Source organism: Triticum aestivum, chromosome 6B (assembly GCF_018294505.1).
Source record: "Triticum aestivum cultivar Chinese Spring chromosome 6B, IWGSC CS RefSeq v2.1, whole genome shotgun sequence".
NCBI classification, from domain to species: Eukaryota; Viridiplantae; Streptophyta; class Magnoliopsida; order Poales; family Poaceae; genus Triticum; species Triticum aestivum.
This window is the reverse complement of record NC_057810.1, coordinates 449,188,414-449,207,258: the sequence shown is the minus strand read 5'-3', so window position 1 is coordinate 449,207,258 and position 18,845 is coordinate 449,188,414.

Below are 18,845 nucleotides of genomic sequence, written 5' to 3'. Positions count from 1 at the left end.
GCCTGGCGCAGCTCTTCCTTTATAGCCCGCATTGCAGAGCGGGCATCCTTGGCTTCGGCGGTGGCCTTCTCCAGGTCTTCTTACCCCGCTAGGCACTCCTTCCCAAGAGCCTCATTGCGATCGGTAGCATCTTTTAACTTCACGGCCATTTCGGCCATCTCTTCCCTGCTTCGGCAGTGCGCGACCCTTTCGGCTGCTAACTCCTCGGCCGCCCTCGAGGCCACCGCATTACTCATTCTGGCCTGCTCCTTGGCTTGAGCAAGTTCGGTCTGAAGGCTCTCCACAGCAGCGGCACTATCTGCATTTCACACACATGTTGTAAGCAGCTGGCTTCGGCCCCCTTACCAAGTGACCGCACAGAAGTACTTACCTTGCGACTCATCAAGTCGCCTGTTGATCAGCGTGATGTCCGCATCCGCAACAGCGAGTTGCCACTTTAGTTCAGCAACTCCATCAGTCCGGCTGGCCCCCGGACGAACCGCCACCTGCATCGGCACGGCGGAAATTTAAACCTGCGATTTTGATCCTCGGCACGCTGTCGATTTCGACAACCTACCGAGTCTCAGGGGCTACTATCTATACAAGGCGCATTCTATATGCAAAGCTGTTACAAGGTGTGTCATTTTTACGTACCTCAAACCCCGCCAGCAAACTCCTGACGGCATTATGCAACCCGCCTTTGGCGGACGAAATCCTTTCAATCACCATGCTCATCAATGCGTGGTGATCTTTTGAGATAGACGCCTTCTCAAGCAGATCCTTCAGCCGCACACCAGTTGGCGCCGAACTATCCGGCTTTGCCAAACCAGGGGGCTCCCTCCGTGACGACACTTCAGGCTCGTCCGCCCTATCCGACGGCGCCCCGGACGGAGGCGTCTCGCTCTCCATCATCTCCGGACGAAGGTCCCCCGAAGACGAGCTCATTTGCGAAGGACGGAGATCCGAACTACAAGGTAAAAACTTTAGTTATCCTCAGAAGCACAAATAGGGATGTCCCTTATAATGAAACTCCTTTCTTTCTACTTACGGCTCGTTGGAGGGCTGATTCTCAAAGGGAGATTGTGCGGTCGGGGCCTCCCCGGACGCAGGGCCCTCCGGCGAAGATTTCTTCCCCCGTTTAGGGGCTTTTGCCCCCGGGTCCTCGGAGGTAGTCCTCTTCTCCCCTTGGAGGGAGGGATTCTCGATCCCCCCTCTCTCAAGAACCTCCTTAGGCGAGGTAGTAGCCTTCCTGTTCTCCCCTTCGCCTTCCTCTGGAGGCGCAACCTCAAGCATCCGAACCAGCGCGGAATCCGGCGCGGTCTCGGGGAGGGGGGCCGGACACCATATCAATTTTGCTTCCGCTATCCACTCCTGTTTAGAAGGAAGTTGGTCATAAGGAGAATTATCGAAAGGAAAACAGACTTTATGTCCGGACTTGGAACTACTTACTTGAGTATCCGGGCGATTGCAGCTTAGGCCAGCATCCTCGGTTAATTCCGGACGCGCCTCTTGCGATCCGAAGAATAATTTGTACATCTCCAGGGGTGTCATACCCATGAAGTGTTGAAGAATCCGTGGGCCCTCTGGATTGAACTCCCACAGCCGGAGAGGGTGGCGTTTGTAGGGCAGGAGACGCCTAATCAACATAACCTGCATTACAACCACCATATCGACCTCCCTCGTTTGGGGATCTCGAATCTGGCCCTGCAGTAGGGGCACGTCCTTCGACGGCCCCCAGTTGAGCCCTTGGTTGACCCACGACATCAACCGTCGTGGAGGTCCCGGGCGGAATAAGGGCGGCGGCTTTTGTCTGCGGCCCCTCGGAACGGTAATATAGAACCACTCTTGCTGCCACAGGCCGAGCTCCTCTTGGAAGGAGCCAGCGGGCCACGGGGCATCGGTCCTCCTACTTATGGCCGCCCCGCCGCACTCCGCTTGACGCCCCCCGATCATCTTCGGCGCCACATTGAAGGTCTTCAGCCACAGGCCGAAGTGAGGGGCGATGCGGAGGAAGGCTTCGCAGACGACAATAAATGCGGAAATATGGAGGATGGACTCCGGAGCCAAATCGTGGAATTCCAACCCATAGTAGAACATGAGCCCTCTCACAAAAGGATCCGTCAGGAAGCCTAAACCCCGACGGAGGTGGTATACAAAGACGACATACTCGCCGGGTTCGGGGGTGGGGATGGCCTGCCCTTCGGCAGGCAACCTGTGCGAAATCTCATAAGCCAGGTACTTGGCCTCCCGCAGCTTTAGCATGTCCTCCTCCATGACGGAGGAGGGCATCCACCGGCCCTGGAGGTCGGAACCGGACATCATTGAAGGTCCGAAGCGCTCAAATCTGGAGCTCTAGGTGCTGGAATTTGGGGCGGGAAGAGGATTCGATGGAGGATTGAAGAAAAGAAACGAGCCTTGGTCCCGTTATAAAGAGGGAGAATACCAAGAGCCGTCTCCGTGACCGTTTGGGACTCGCCTTCGATAGAGGGGGCGTGGCGACGGGCGCAGTTGGGTTACCCACGTCCGTATTGATGAGGATCCCAGATTAAGGGGAAACACGATCTCTGCTTCGACAAGACGTGCCAAGGAAACCGCTTCGCTAAATGCGCTGAGGTGGTAGAGTAAAAAAGGAATTCAAGTAATGGCTTGGTAGTGGCGTGACGTCATGCCGCAAAAAACGTTAGCAGATTGAACTTGTGTATATATTATTCTCTCTACGGTGAAATGTGGAATTTATTTTGCAGAGCCGGACACTATCCTGGTGTTCACAATCTTCTATCATTCGGAGGAGGAACCCGCCTTGCAATGCCAAGAAATATACGCGTCGGACTTATCGTCATTGAAGCCTGGTTCAGGGGCTACTGAGGGAGTCCTGGATTAGGGGGTGTCCGGATAGCCGGACTACCATCATCAGCCGAACTGTCATCGGCCGGACTATCATCATCGACCGGACTCCAAGACTATGAAGATACAAGATTGAAGACTTCACCCCGTGTCCGGATGGGACTTTCCTTGGCGTGGAAGGCAAGCTTGGCGATACGGATATGTAGATCTCCTACCATTGTAACCGACTCTATGTAACCCTAGCCCTCTCCGGTGTCTATATAAACCGGATGGCTCTAGTCCGTAGGACATCATCATACAACAACAATCATACCATAGGCTAGCTTTTATGGTTTAGCCTCCTTGATCTCGTGGTAGATCCACTCTTGTAAACATCCACAATATCAATATCAATCAAGCAGAACGTAGGGTTTTACATCCATCAAGAGGGCCCGAACCTGGGTAAAACATCGTGTCCCTTGTCTCCTGTTACCATCCGCCTAGACGCACAGTTCGGGACCCCCTACCCGAGATCCGCCGGTTTTGACACCGACACAAGTCTTTGTATAGATTCCACCATGGACTACATATGGAGAAAAATGAGTGAATCTACACTCTAAAATGTATCTGGATACATCTATATGTGATCCATAGTGGAAATCTCTACAAAGACTTATATTTTGGAACGGAGGGAGTATGATAGTAGTACATGATACGTCTCCATCGTATCTACTTTTCCAAACACGTTTGCCCTTGTTTTGGACTCTAACTTGCATGATTTGAATGGAACTAACCCGGACTGACGCTGTTTTCAGTAGAACTGCCATGGTGTTATTTTTGTGCAGAAATAAAAGTTCTTGGAATGACCTGAAAATCCACAGAGCAACTTTTCAGAATTAATAAAAAATATTGGTGAAAGAATCAACGTCAGGGGGCCCACACCCTGTCCACGAGGGGGGGGGGGCGTGCCCCCTCCCCTAGGGCATGCCCCCCTGCCTCGTGGGCCCCCTAGACGTCCACCGACCTCAACTCCAACTCCATATATTTGCTTTCATGAAGAAAAAAAAATCAGAGAAAAAGTTCAGTCACATTTTACGATACGGAGCCACCGCTAAGTCCTAATCTCTCTCGAGAGGGCTGATCTGGAGTCCGTTCGGGGCTCCAGAGAGGGGGATTCGTTGCCGTCGTCATCATCAAACATCCTCCATTACCAATTTCATGATGCTCACCGCTGTGCGTGAGTAATTCCATCGTAGGCTTGTTGGACGGTGATGGGTTAAATGAGATTTACCATTTAATCAAGTTAGTTTTGGTAGGGTTTGATCCCTAGTATCCACTATGTTCTGAGATTGATGTTGCTATGACTTTGCTATGCTTAATGATTGTCACTAGGGCCCGAGTGCCATGATTTCAGATCTGAACCTATTATGTTTTCATGAATATATGTGAGTTCTTGATCCTATCTTGCAAGTCTATAGTCACCTATTATGTGTTATGATCCGACAACCCCAAAGTGACAATAATCGGGATACTTCTTGGTGATGACCGTAGTTTGAGGAGTTCATCTATTCACTAAGTGTTAATGCTTTGGTCCGGTACTCTATTAAAAGGAGGCCTTAATATCCCTTAGTTTCCATTAGGACTCCACTGCCACGGGAGGGTAGGACAAAAGATGTCATGCAAGTTCTTTTCCATAAGCACGCATGACTATATTCGAAATACATGCCTACATTACATTGATGAACTGGAGCTAGTACTGTGTCACCCTATGTTATAACTATTACATGAGGAATCGTATCCAACATAATTATCCATCACTGATCCAATGCCTACGAGCTTTTCACATATTGTTCTTTGCTTACATACTTTACTGTTGCTACTGTTACAATTACTACAAAACTGCAACTGTTGTTGGATGTGGGGTTCCGGCAAACCCTTAAGGTTCGAACTCTGGGGTGCGCGCGAAGATCTTCCCCCTACCAATCCACGTCCAAACGCCTCGCGAGAATCTAAGCTAAACGATGAACAACACGAGGGACACAAGATTTATACTGGTTCGGGCCACCGTTGTGGTGTAATACCCTACTCCAGTGTGTGGTGTGGTGGATTGCCTCAGGGGCTGATGATGAACAGTACAAGGGGAAGAACAGCCTCGTGAGAGGTGTTCTTGAGCTGGTGTGGTGTTCTCGTAGGAAGAGTTCGGTCCCCGTTGGCTTGGTGAGAACTCGATGCCTTCCTACTGTGGTGGCTATCTCTATATATAGAGGCCCTGGTCCTCTTCCCAAATATTGAGCGGGAAGGGCGCCAACAACGGACATTTTGAAGGGGAACATCTAGTACAAGCTATCCTGACTAAAGTTGGTCTTCGGCTGCCAAAGGCACTGGCGATGATGCCGTCTTGGGCTCCACGGTGACCTCCATCCTGCCGCTCTGCTGGTCTTGGTCTCGTTGCACCGACATGGTAACCTTTGCCTGATGCCTTGGTACTCCGCGCCTGTGCTTGCCCCCTTTGCACCAAAGAGGAAACAAGGACACTGTGCAGGCTGGCGCCCGCCTGGTCTCGATCGTCACGGCTTGCATCACGAGCACCTCGTGAGGTACCCTTGCCTTGATCTCTCCGCCTTCTCGCGAGCCTACCTGGCGAGGCCGCTCCTGAGGAAGCCTTGCATCATCCGACCCCACGAGGCTTGGCCCCTCGCGAGGGTCTTGAGTTTGCGTTGATGAAGATGGGTCGCACTGGGCCTGCACTTGAGCCACACCGCAGGCCGCAGGCAGGCAAGTCTGGGGACCCCCATTCCCAGAACGCCGACAGTAGCCCCCGGGCCCAAGGCGCGCTCGGACTTGGCTTAGCAGAGAAGCGAAGGGGCAAGTGTGGAGTGCCGCGGGCCCCAACAGCATGCGGCCTTGAGCGCCGTGTGGCGGTTGATTGGACATGGGCGTCTCCGCTTCCCCACGCTGCCTCGGCAACTGCCCGACTGACAAAAAGGCTGGCCCGGGGCTAGGCTTACTTTCATTACTCTCATCCGCCTTGCTCCAGATCCCCTTTCTTGCTCTTTGCCCTCCTGCTTCCGAAATCTCCAGATCTGCCTCAGCCTTTCATCTCCGGCGAGCAATGGCGCCCCGCAAGACCGCGGCTGGCTGAAGACGCTAGAGCAGACACTAAGAGCAGAGAGGGTTGAGCTGGACGCCAAGGCGAAGGTCTTGGCCGAGGACTGCATGGCCTTCATGCGTTATGAGGAGATGGTTCACACGATGCTGAAGACACTTTATGAAGAGGGCCTAGAGAAACCGCTGGCCGGAGCCACGGGAGGCCCCGCCAAGCTGGTTCCCTTCCTGGTCGAGGCGCTTGAGGAGGTCATGACCGGCATCGGCCCCATGGCCGAAGTTGAGGCTCGCGTCCTTTCCTCCGCAGCACTGACGCGGATCCTCAGCCACGTCTGCCTCCGCAACACCGACACCAACCTTAACGACCTGCTGGAGCCTGTGGATGCCAAGCGCTCCGCCGCTGCTGCCGAGGTCGTGAAGGGCCAAGCGGAGGCCTTGCTGTCAAAGTTTTGCGCCTTCAACACTGCACCCAAGTGAGGTGCTGCTGGCTCCGCGGCCTCGGGGGGTGGAGCTGACAAGCGCGACTCCACCACGACTGGCGGCGCGGCCCAGGGGTGATCTTCTCGCGGCTTCTTTCCTACTTCGATTCCTGCAACATGCACCATGCCTCATGGAGGCGTTTAAACTTGTGTTTGGTATTGTGAGAACAATTTATGGTCTGTAATATTTGCTTCTGAATTTGCTAGATTTTGCGGTTTCCTTCCTATTTGCTTGTGTTCTACATCGGCAGGGCCCGGCCCCGCGCATACCTCAGCCGCCGTTAGCCCCGACCGGATCACCAGGACGGGACTAAGGAGTGAGGGGCTATGTGGCAAGTTAGGCTCCTGAGTCGCGATGCTCAGGAGTCCCCCTTGACGCTCAAACGGTCTTCATACCTTGGCTCCGCTCGGGAGGGGCGCGCGACGACCAGGTCCGAGGGACCTGGCTGGGTGGCATGCGCTCGGGCATGACCCGGGTGCAGCCCCCGTGCCCAGCCCCCTCGCGCAGCGCTCCCGAGGGGAGGCGTTGCGATGAGGCCAGACATTGAGCTCTAGGCTCCCTGAGGTTGATGCAGCCATGGGCTGCCCTCGGTTGTTTATCACCAACGCGGAGCATAGCGCTTCCGTATGTGTACGGGCATAGCCGCTCCTCAGCAGTGTCGTCAGCCAGCATGCAGCATGGTGCTTCCACTTGTACGTGGGAGGGGGCTCCCCTCCAGGAGGAGCCCCCAGGGCATGTACAGCCCCGCCCTGACACGTGGCCGGCAGCGTAGGGCTAGACGAGGTGTATCTGGGCACTCGTGAGCCAGCGCGGGACTCACGAGGCCCTATCTCAAGGCGGGTTGCGCCTGATCTTGAGCCTTGGGCAGCTGAGTGTTCCTGCATGAGGGTTAGATGCAAATGCTCTACGTCCTCAAGTCCCGGCCCTCGAGCAGGCTCAGCCACCGCTGGTATGCCAGGTCGCGATGCCGTGGACAAAGCCAGGGGGTGAGGGCTGGAGAGCCAGTAAGAGCTCCTGAGTCGCGATGCTCAGGTGCCCCCCTTTTAACGTGCAAGCGATTTGCATGAGGGAGAAAAAGTGGCCGCAACGGGTGGGAGGTGATAACCATAGGCAAGTTGAGCATGAAAAGGCAATCCAACTTAGATAGATGCAAGGAAAGGCACACACCACTGGGTCAGGCCCGAGCGGCTTGGGGATGATGCAGCCCAAGGGGCGCCCCCAACAAGGTAAGCTAAGGACATAAGCAAAACGGATACATGCCGCGGGGATAGACCCACGCGACCTGGGAATGATGCAGCCCTAAGGGCGCTCCCAGCTGAAATGAAACTTGAAAGGTGTCACCTGATACCATTGCAGAGCGATTGTTGGAGGCGACACGTGGTGAAGAAGCCAGTCCTCACGAGCCTTCGAGACTTTGAGCCTCGGGAGGCTCTGGAGGTCCGGGCGGCTCGGCGAGGCCCATCTCCATTTCCTCCAGGAACGCGTGCTGCCTGGCCACCTGAGCCTCCAGAATGCTCCTCATCAGATGATGGTGAGCAGCAGCCGCGTTCGGCAGGCCGAAAGGCATGCGAACGTAGCTGTGAGGTGGACCCTCGCAACGCCCCATGCGCAAAGGCCAGAAGCGCTCCCGGGACGAGACTCGATTGAGCCCTGGGTAGTCGATGCAGACGCGCAGCCCACCATCCTCGCCTGGATGGGGAGCTACGCCAGGCAGGCGGCGGTTGCCATGCATGACTCTCGATTCCTGCAGCCCCTGAGTGACCTTAGCGATGAACTCCTGAGGGTTGGGCCCTCCTTGCCTTATGCCTTCCTGAGGGAGACGTGCCGCGAAGCACGCCTCCAAGTGGTGCCCGAGCATCTCCCTCGTGATCTTGGCAAAGTCAGTGGCCCTCCAGGAGAGAGCCCCCGAGCCTTTCCCGAGGAGGGCGCCGGGCGCGCCTCCCTATGTGACAGAGGGCGGCGCCCCTTGGATGGGCGTAGATCCTGGCGCGGTGCCACTGGAGGTGCCTGCCTCCTGAGGCCTTGAGCTGGGTGATGTCTTCTTCTTCCTAGGAACTGCTTCAGGGAGGTTTCCACTCTTGCTGTTTGGATCCTCGATTGATGCGGCTTGGAAGGCGCGCTCAAGAGAGCACACCTCATCCTTCTCTTCACAGGGGACCGTGATGACTCCGCCACTTCCTGGCATCTTGAGGACATTGTAGCCATGGTGATTCACTACCATGAACTTGGCCAGGGCTGGATATCCGAGGATGGCATTGTATGGCAGGCGAATGTGGGCAACGTCAAAGTCAATGAGCTCAGTATGGTAGTTCTTGCACTGTCCAAAGGTGACAGGGAGGCAGACCTGCCCTATCGGGACAGTGGAACCATCAGTGACTCCTGAGAAAGGCTTGGTCGGCTGAAGCTGATTGCATGGCACTTGGAGATTATTGAACGTCTCGATGGACAGGACATTGGTCCCTACTCCGCCATCGATGAGGGTCCTGGAAACTTGCACATTGCTGATGACTAGGGAACAGAGCATTGGGAAGACACCGGCTGTTGCCGCGCACTTGAGCTGATCTACTGAGCTGAACGTGATGGCGCACGTGGACCACCTGAGAGGGCGCGTGGCCTCGAACTTGGGGAGGACTGCATTGACCTCGCGAGCAAACTGCTTGAAGATGCGCTGAGAGGCTGGGGCCTGGGCACCTCCCAAGATGCAGGCGATACCATGCGGCTCCTGGAAGCCCCCAGCCCCCTTGTCCTGATGATGGTCGTCATTCCTTCTTGGCGGTGGTGGCAGAGGAGGAACGCCTGCGTTGCCTTGTGGGCGATCCTCACGAGGCTGATCCCTCCAAGCCCCCTCGCGAGGCTGGTCCTGCCAGCGGTCCTCGCGAGGCCAGTCACGCCACCCTTGGCGAGGGCCACGGTCATCCCATCGTCCTCCACCTCTTCCTCCGCCTCGGCCATAGCCCCGATCGTTGCGCTCAGAGCGTCGACCGACACGGCCTTCTCTCGCGGCTCTGAGCTCTTGGCATTCGTTGGTGTTGTGGGGATGGAGATCGTCGTACGCGCAGTACCGGCTACCCTTGGACGACTCCGGCTGGTCCCTGGCGCACTTCGTATCCGGCTCTGCTGCGAGCACAGCTGCTCCTTTGCGCTTCACATCCTTGGCCTTGGCTTTCTTCTCTTCCGGATCTGCAGCTGGGAACTCGAGAAGGGAGAGGCGTCCCTCCTCAGCCCTTGCGCACTTGGTCGCCAGGTTGAACAGCTCCAGAGACGTGCACAGATCTTCGTGGATCGCCAGTTCCTCCTTCATCTTGACGTTGCGGACGCCGTCGAAGAATGCCGAGATGATGGCCTCCTCGGTCACCTTGGGAATCTTGAGGCGACCGTTGTTGAAGCGCTGGATGTACTTCTACAAGGTCTCTCCGGGTTGCTGCTTGATGCGGCGCAGGTCACCCATGGCCGGTGGACGGTCGCGAGTGCCCTGAAAGTTAGCGATGAAGCGGGTGCGCATCTCGTCCCATGAGGAGATCGTGCCAGGAGGCAGGTTCAGGAGCCAGGTGCGGGCACCGTCCTTGAGCGCCATGGGAAACCAGTTCGCCATGACCTTTTCGTCCCTGTTGGCCGCTTCGATGCCCAACTCGTAGAGCTGCAGGAACTCCGCGGGGTCGGCAGTGCCATCATAGCGAGGAGGCATGTCTGGCTTGAACTTGTCCGGCCAAGCGACATTGTGCAGCTCGGTGGTGAAGGCACGGCAGCCTACGGTGGCCACCGGTGCTCTCTACTGACACGGGGCGTGCTCCTGGGGATTCCGCGCGCCGCTGCTAGGAGCAGCGCGGGGTCTTGACGTGCCGGCATAGGGATGCGGTCAAGGTGTGCCGATGCAGGAAGCACACAAGCACCTTTTGGGGGACGAGGGATTTCTTGGCAACTCCTTTCTTGTCACGGGGGCGCTGGACGCGGTGGATCTCGTCCAAGGGCCGCGTGCCTTGGAGCCAGGGCGCCTTCTTGGGGAGGAGGTGGCGGAGGCACCTCCTGAGCTGCATCACCCGCGCAGGACGGAGGGGGAGGTAGCGAGAGGGACGGCGCAGGGGAGCCCCCTGCGGCGTTGATGAGCTCGGTGATGCGAGCGGGCCACTCCTTGTAGAGGTCGTCAACTGGACGGTAGTGCAAGAGCTCACGCGCCAGGAGCACCACGGCGTGCACGTCCATGGGAGCGCGATGGGTGTGCGATGACGAACCAGCTCGAGTCAGTGACGGGGTGGCAGTGCGGCCTTCCTGCCGCACCGAGGGATGCAACAACGAGGCCTGCTGCTCGTTCCCTGCCGGGCCGGTGGCGGCGTTGGCGGCAGGCGACAGGGAACGACGGGGACACCCGCCGACGGGAGTCGTCTGGGCGACGCGGGCAGCGAGAGCGGCCCGACGCTCGGCGCGAGCCCGGCGAGCATCAGCCATCGACACGACGGACGATCGAACGCGGAGCAGCGGAAGAAAGATTCCGGCGCACCCCTACCTGGCGCGCCAAATGTCGGATGTGGGGTTCCGGAAAACACTTAAGGCTCAAACTCTAGGGTGCGCACGAAGATCTTCCCCCTACCAATCCACGTCCAAACGCCTTGCGAGAATCTAAGCTAAACGATGAACAACACGAGGGACACAAGATTTATACTGGTTCGGGCCACCGTTGTGGTGTAATACCCTACTCCAGTGTGTGGTGTGGTGGATTTCCTCAGGGGCTGATGATGAATAGTACAAGGGGAAGAACAGCCTCGCGAGAGGTGTTCTTGAGCTAGTGTGGTGTTCTCGTAGGAAGAGATTCGGTCCCCGTTGGCTTGAGAATATTCTTTGGTTCCCCTTGTGTCGAATCAATAAATTTGGGTTGAATACTCTATCCTTCAAAACTATTGCGATGCCCTATACTTGTGGGTTATCAAGACTATTTTCCGGCGCCGTTGCCGGGGAGCATAGCTCTATTCTTTGAGTCACTTTGGATTTATATCTACTGATCTCTATGAGGAACTTGAAAGACGAAAGAACTAAGATTTATCCCTCAACTACGAGTGGAGGTAAGGAACTGCCATCTAGCTCTGCACTAGATTCTCCTTCTGTTATGAGTAATCTTGCGACACCTAAACCTGCTTTTTTTATTAATTCTGATATGTCGCATGTTATTGATGATGCCACTTCTACTATGCATGATGCTTATGATGAAACTACTTCTGTGCTTGATACTACTATGCCATTAGGTGAATATCTTGATGAACAACTTGCTAGGGTTAGAGAGAATGAAATTCTTGAAACTGATATTATTGAAGATAGTGATGATGAAGGTTCTCCCCCTAAATATGAATTACCTGTTGTTCCTGAGGGTTATGTTATGGATGAAGAAACTGCTAGAGATTTCCTTGCTTGCAATGATAGATCTGATCTTAAGAAGTTATTAGCTAAACAAAAACAGAAAACTCTAAATGCTAGAATGAAATATGACCCTGCTTTTGCTACTTCACCTATCTTTGTTACTGATAAGGATTATGAATTCTCTGTCGATCCTAAGATAATTACTTTGGCTGAATCTGATCCTTTTTATGGCTATGAATCTGAAACCGTTGTGGTACATCTTACTAAGTTAAATGATATAGCCACCCTGTTCACTAATGATGAGAAATCTCACTACTATTATATCCTTAAGATATTTCCGTTCTCATTAAAGGGTGATGCTAAAACTTGGTTTAATTCTCTTGATCCTAGTTGTGTGCGTAGTCCCCAGGATATGATTTATTACTTCTCTGCTAAATATTTCCCTGCTCATAAGAAACAAGCTGCTTTAAGGGAAATATATAATTTTGTGCAAATTGAAGAAGAGAGTCTCCCACAAGCTTGGGGGAGGCTTCTCCGGTTACATAATGCTTTGCCTGATCATCCTCTTAAGAAAAATGAAATACTTGATATCTTTTATAATGGACTAACTGATGCTTCCAAGGACCACTTGGATAGTTGTGCTGGTTGTGTTTTCAGGAAAAGAACAGTTGATCAAGCTGAATTGCTATTGAATAATATGTTGACTAATGAAAATAATGGTCTCTTCCTGAGCCAACTCTTGATCCAACTCCTGAGCCAATTCCTAAACCAACTCCGAAGAAAAGGGGAGTTCTATTTCTCGGTCCTGAAGATATGCAAGAGGCAAGGAAATCTATGAAATAAAAAGGTATTAAAGCTGAAGATGTTAAGAATTTACCTCCTGTTGAAGAAATACATGGTCTTAATATACCACCTATTGAAGAAACAAATGGTCTTGATAACCCGACACAGGTAGTAAAGGTAAATTCTCTCTATAGATATGACAAGGTTGAAATCATGTCTACTAAGTTTGCTAGCCGATGCTTGGATGAATTTGATGACTTTATGGCTAGACAAGAAAATTTCAATGCTTATGTTGGTAGAGAATTAAAGAGTAATGCTTACATGATTGGACGCTTGAGTGATTATATGGCTAGAGTTAAAGGTGAACTTAAACTCATTAGTAAATATGCTTCTATGGTTAACACTCAAGCAGAACAAGTACTTAAAGCTCAAAGTGATTTGCTCGATGAATTAAATAATAAACATGATTTTGATGTTAGAGTTGCTACTAGAACTGGTAAAATGACTAAGGAACTCTTGTATCCTGAAGGCCACCCTAAGAGAATTGAGCAAGATTCTCAGAGAAATAATTTAGATGCACCTAGTCCTTCTAAAAGGAAGAAAAAGAAAAATGATAGGACTTTGCATGCTTCTAGTGAACCTGTTGTAGACACACCTGAGAATCCCAATGATATTTCTATTTCTGATGCTAAAACACAATCTGGTGATGAACATGAACCTAGTGATAATGTTAATGATAATGTTCATGTTGATGCTCAACCTAGCAATAATAATGATGTAGAGATTGAACCCGTTGTTGATCTTGATAACCCACAATCAAAGAATCAATGTTATGATAAGAGAGATTTTGTTGCTAGGAAGCACGGTAAAGAAAGAGAACCATGGGTTCAGAAACCCATGCCTTTTCCTCCTAAGCCATCCAAGAAAAAGGATGATGAGGATTTTGAGCGCTTTGCTGAAATGATTAGACCTATCTTCTTACGTATGTGTTTGACTGATATGCTTAAAGTGAATCCTTATGCTAAATACATGAAGGATATTATTACAAATAAAAGAAAGATACCCGAAGCTGAAATTTCCACCATGCTTGCTAATTACACTTTTAAAGGTCGAATACCTAAGAAACTTGGAGATCCAGAAGTACCAACTATACCATGCTCCATTAAAAGAAACTATGTTAAAACTACTTTATGTGATCTTGGAACCGGTGTTAGTGTTATGCCTCTCTCTTTATATCGTAGACTAGAATTGAATAAGTTGACACCTACTGGAATATCTTTGCAAATGGCTGATAAATCAACTACTATACATGTTGGTATTTGTGAGGATGTTCCTGTTGTGGTTGCAAATGTTACTATCTTAATGGACTTTGTTATCCTTTATATTCCCGAGGACGATAGTATGTCGATTATCCTTGGTAGACCCTTTTTGAATATAGTAGGGGCTGTTATTGATTGCAACAAAGGCAATGTCACTTTTCATGTTAATGGTAATGAGCATATGGTACACTTTTCGAGGAAACAACCTCAAGTTCATAGCATCAATTTTATTGGAAAAATTCCATCAATTATTATTGGAGGTTTTGAATTTCCTCTTCCTACTGTCGAGAAGAAATATGATATTCTTATTATTGGGGATGTTCATATCCCCGTTGAGGTAACTTAGTGTTATTCGAAATTTCTCCCATTCCATGTTATTCGGAATGAGTTTGTTAACGAGACTTGATCAACCTTGTTAGTGGATTCCTTTTGATGGTCATGAGATGGATGAAGTTAGAAGGCACAACCTTCTGTACCCTCCTTTTACTTGCTGTTATTTAGAATAAATAAAGCAAAAATAGTATTTTCTGTCTATTTTCTGGATTATCCATGCAATAAAAAATACCCTGAAAATAAAACTTCTCCAAATGCCCTGCAAATCTAATATGATTTTTTCGGTAATATTTGAGAATATCTGGCACTGAGAACATAGCAGGAGGAGCTGGCACCTGGCCACGAGGGTCCAGGGCGCGCCCACCCCTACAGGGCGTGCCCCCTGCCTCGTGGGCCCACGATGGCCCCCCTCCACTTATTCCTGCACCCACACAATTCTTCTTCCTCCCAAAAAAATCACTATCCATCTCAAGCACGAGTTCTAGCTCATTTTGCTTCCATTTTTGATCTCCTTGCTCAAAGCCCCATTCACAAAACTGCTTTGGGGGATTGTTCCTTGGTATATGACCCCTCCAATGATCCAATTAGTTTTTGTTCTAGTGCTTCATTCATTGCAAATTTTTGTTGCCTAGGTGACCCTATTCTTGAGCTTGCATGTCAAATTTATATGGTCCCAAGTAATTCTAATGCATGATACAGTCTCTAGGCACTTGTGGGAGTAGTTGCTATCAATTTTGTTAAGTTTGATTCACTTTTATTTTGAGTTACTAAAAATTTCAGAAATTTCCAGACAAAGATGAAGAGATTGTTCTTGAGGGCCTCTTCTAGCCAAGGCTCTAAGGATAAACAAACTAAGGAGAATGAAAAGGCCAAGTATAATCTTCCTCGTGTAGTGGAAGTACGGCCGTGTGAATGGCTTTGCGATGATTTCTTGAGAGCAGCCGGGATTTATGAAGACTTATATTCTTTGGCTGATAATGTGGGCCTCACCGACTTCCTCCACGACCAGGCTGAACAATATCTCTTACTCACCAATACTTTCATGCAAAATTTCTACTTTTACCCTAAGAAATAACCTCCTTCAGTAGAGTTTCATTTATATGATGTGGCTAGGGAGATGTCACTATATGAATTTTGCACAGTTTGCAAGATACCTTTCGGGGGCACCATAGAGGAACCACATCGTAAAGATAATGATGGATTTATTGATACCATTACTGTAGGGGAAACGAGGAAGGTTTCCGATGCAAGAATTACTAGCATACATTTTCCTGTTTTACGCTACTTTGTGATATTTGCTAGTCGATGCTTAATTGGTTGCGGAAACTTTGGAAACCTTAGTGTTCCTGATATTATTATTTTGTTCCATGCCTTATTTCGTGACAACTCTGTTAGTATGGTTGCTATTATTGCTAAACTATTAAGCCTGAACCGTACAAAGGGCCCCATCTTTGTTGAGTTTGATTCACTTTTATTTTGAGTTACTAAAAATTCCAGAAATTTTTCAGAGGAAGAAATATGTCCAGGAAAGTGTACCAAGGTGGTTCTTCAAGGAAGAAAGGACCCAGGCTCGCAATACGTGAGCAGGACGACGAACCACCGTGGGAAGCTGACGTGTGGCCTTGTGAATTGCCGTCGGAGGAGTTTATGGTCAAAGCAGGCATCAAAGATGAATTTGATCCATATGTGCGTAATGCTGACCTTGAAGACTTCATGCAAGATAAGTGCCCTCAATACTACCATTTGACTGACTCCTTTGTGAGAAGGTTTAAATTTACATCTTCGCACAATTCTCAGAATGTCCTGGTTGATCTTTATGATAAATCTTATACCATGGACTTAGAAGACTTTACTACTGCTTGTAAACTCCCTCAGTGGGGCAGTGTTAATGAACCCCGTAAATCTGAATATAAAGACTTCCTTGCTAGTATCACCGTGGGAGAATCTAGAGAAATAGCACAAGCTACCATAGGGAGCATTCATTTTCCTGCTATACATTATTTTCCTCTTTTCATTGGTAGATGCATTAACGGTAAAGATGAAGCATGTCACATGTGTGTTCCTGATCTTTGTGTTCTCAAGAGTGTTGTATTAGGGGATAAACAATAAAACTTGGGGGAAATTGTTGCACGTAGGTTGCATAATAATGGTTTAAATGGAGATTGTTTGGGGGGATTTATGCAACCCGTGTGGCTAATTATCTTGGTATACCTATACATGAAAATGATAGGGAGTTGCCTCCCTCTTATTTAGATTATAATGCCATGGTTAATCATCATTTTCTTGAGAGGAACGAACATATCCTCCAGTATCGACTAATCTTTGACAGATGTCGTGTTGTCCATATTACTCTCCCTGCTCCTGCCCTCTTTGACTAACAGGCAAAAGGAAGATATGTTATAACCAGGGAGGAGGCGCATGAGTACGAGAGGAGGACGGGGCAGCTCGCCCGCAAGGCTACAGCTCAGGAGGCTATGGCTGCTGCATCTCAGTACGACCCTAGTTACAACTTCGGATATCAGCCAGGCTACCCATGGCCATAGACCAACTTAGGCCAAAAGCCTAAACTTGGGGGAGTACGTTGTCGGTGTCAAAACCGGCGGATCTTGGGTAGGGGGTCCCGAACTGTGCGTCTAAGGCTAATGGTAACAGGAGGCGGGGGGACACAATGTTTACCGAGGTTTGGGCCCTCTCGATGGAGGTAATACCCTACTTCCTGCTTGATTGATCTTGATGATATGAGTATTACAAGAGTAGATCTACCACGAGATCGTAGAGGCTAAACCCTAGAAGCTAGCCTATGATTATGATTGTTGTTGTCCTACGGACTAAACCCTCCGGTTTATATAGACACAAGAGGGGGCTAGGGTTACACAGAGTCGGTTACCGAGAAGGAGATCTACATATCCGAATCGCCAGGCTTGCCTTCCACGCAAAGGAGAGTCCCACCCGGACACGGGACGAAGTCTTCAATCTTGTATCTTCATAGTCCAACAGTCCGGCCAAAGTATATAGTCCGGCTATCCGAGGACCCCCTAATCCAGGACTCCCTCAGTAGCCCCTGAACCAGGCTTCAATGACAATGAGTCTGGCGTGCAGATTGTCTTCGCCATTGCAAGGCGGGTTCTTCTCCAAAATCCCTGAGTACCTGTTGTGACGAGCAGTGTCCGGCTTCCCATTAATGTTGCGCTCCTCGGCTTCTATGCCTTAATAGTGGCAGTCTCCACGTGTCGAGCGAATGCGAGAAGTTGGGGCATTTTTACATTTGCCACCCTGACCATGTAAGTAAGTCGTCTATTTAAAGAGACGGGGATCCTCAGATCCAAATCACACCATCTTCCCCCAGCGAGTATCCATCAGAGCGCGCTCGGAAAAATCCATCCCATCATGGCCGGCCCTCGCGGCTCCTCCTCTCGCTCCCGTAGCACTAAGCCAGGCAATTGGGAGAAGTATTCCGTCCCCCATTGCCAATTGGTATTGCAGACCCAGGGGTTTCTCCCGCCTGCGTACATGGTCCCCGTCCGAGCCGGACTAGCCACATACAATGGCGGGGAGCAAGCGGAGAGTTTTCCCAACCCGTCCAAGGGGGAGCGGGTATGCCTTGTCCCTTACATGCTGAGGGGACTCGGATTTCCAATCCATCTGTTCCTCCGCGGGCTCCTAGAGTTCTACGGCCTCCAGGTGGATAACTTCACTCCTGCCTCCATACTACACATCGCAGGCTACGTTGCCTTCTGTGAGCTATTTCTGGCCAGCAAAGCTCATTTCGAGCTATGGAAGAGGCTATTCTGCCTCGTACCCCGCACTCAGGAGGGGTCAATATATCAAGTGGGCGGAGTCAAAATATGGCGCATCGCCAAGACCGGATACCTGTCCCGTACTCCAAAGAAGACGTCCGAAGACTGGCCTTCGGAGTGGTTTTACATGGAGGACGTCCCCCTTCCGGACCCTATTCCGATGGGCCTTCCTGAGTTTGCAAATGCCCCGTTAAAGAAACGCCACAGCTGGCGCCCCGGGGCCCCCGGGAGGAAGATAACAGAGAGGTCCTTTACCCGATGGGCAGGATAAAAACACTGGCCAAATCAGGACTGACAATAATCGAAGTCATGTCAATATGTATAATGCGAGGGGTGCAGCCACTTCAGTATTGGGGGAAACCCATGTGGCATTTCAATGAAGAAGACGATGCCACTCGCTGCGGTCGTAAAGGTCCGGACTCCGCTGCCGCTCTGGCGAAAATACTGTTCGATTTGTACAAAGGAGAAGAAGAGGAGTTCATTCGTATCAAGCCACGGGATGGATTCTCCATGTACAACCCCCCAAGCTGGGTGAGCTACTATCTTTTACTCTTGTCCTTTCCGCATTCTTCATCATAAATATTTACCTTGCTAATTCATAGTAGGAACTACGAAAAGCTGTGGGGGAAATCCACAGCCCGTCTCCACATGCTGAGGACCCTGACCGAGCCCTCGACCCCGGACTTGAAGACGATCCGGACGTATTTGTGGAGCTCGTTGACAGGACGTTCTATCAGCTGAGTTGCGACGGTGCCTTGGTGGCCATCATAGCCGATTACCCAGACCTACTCCCTGCATCGCATGTAAGTAAAACCGGAGTCCCAACTTCTGAGAAGGATCCCTTCTTTGCACCTTACCCACTACACACATATTGCGTCTT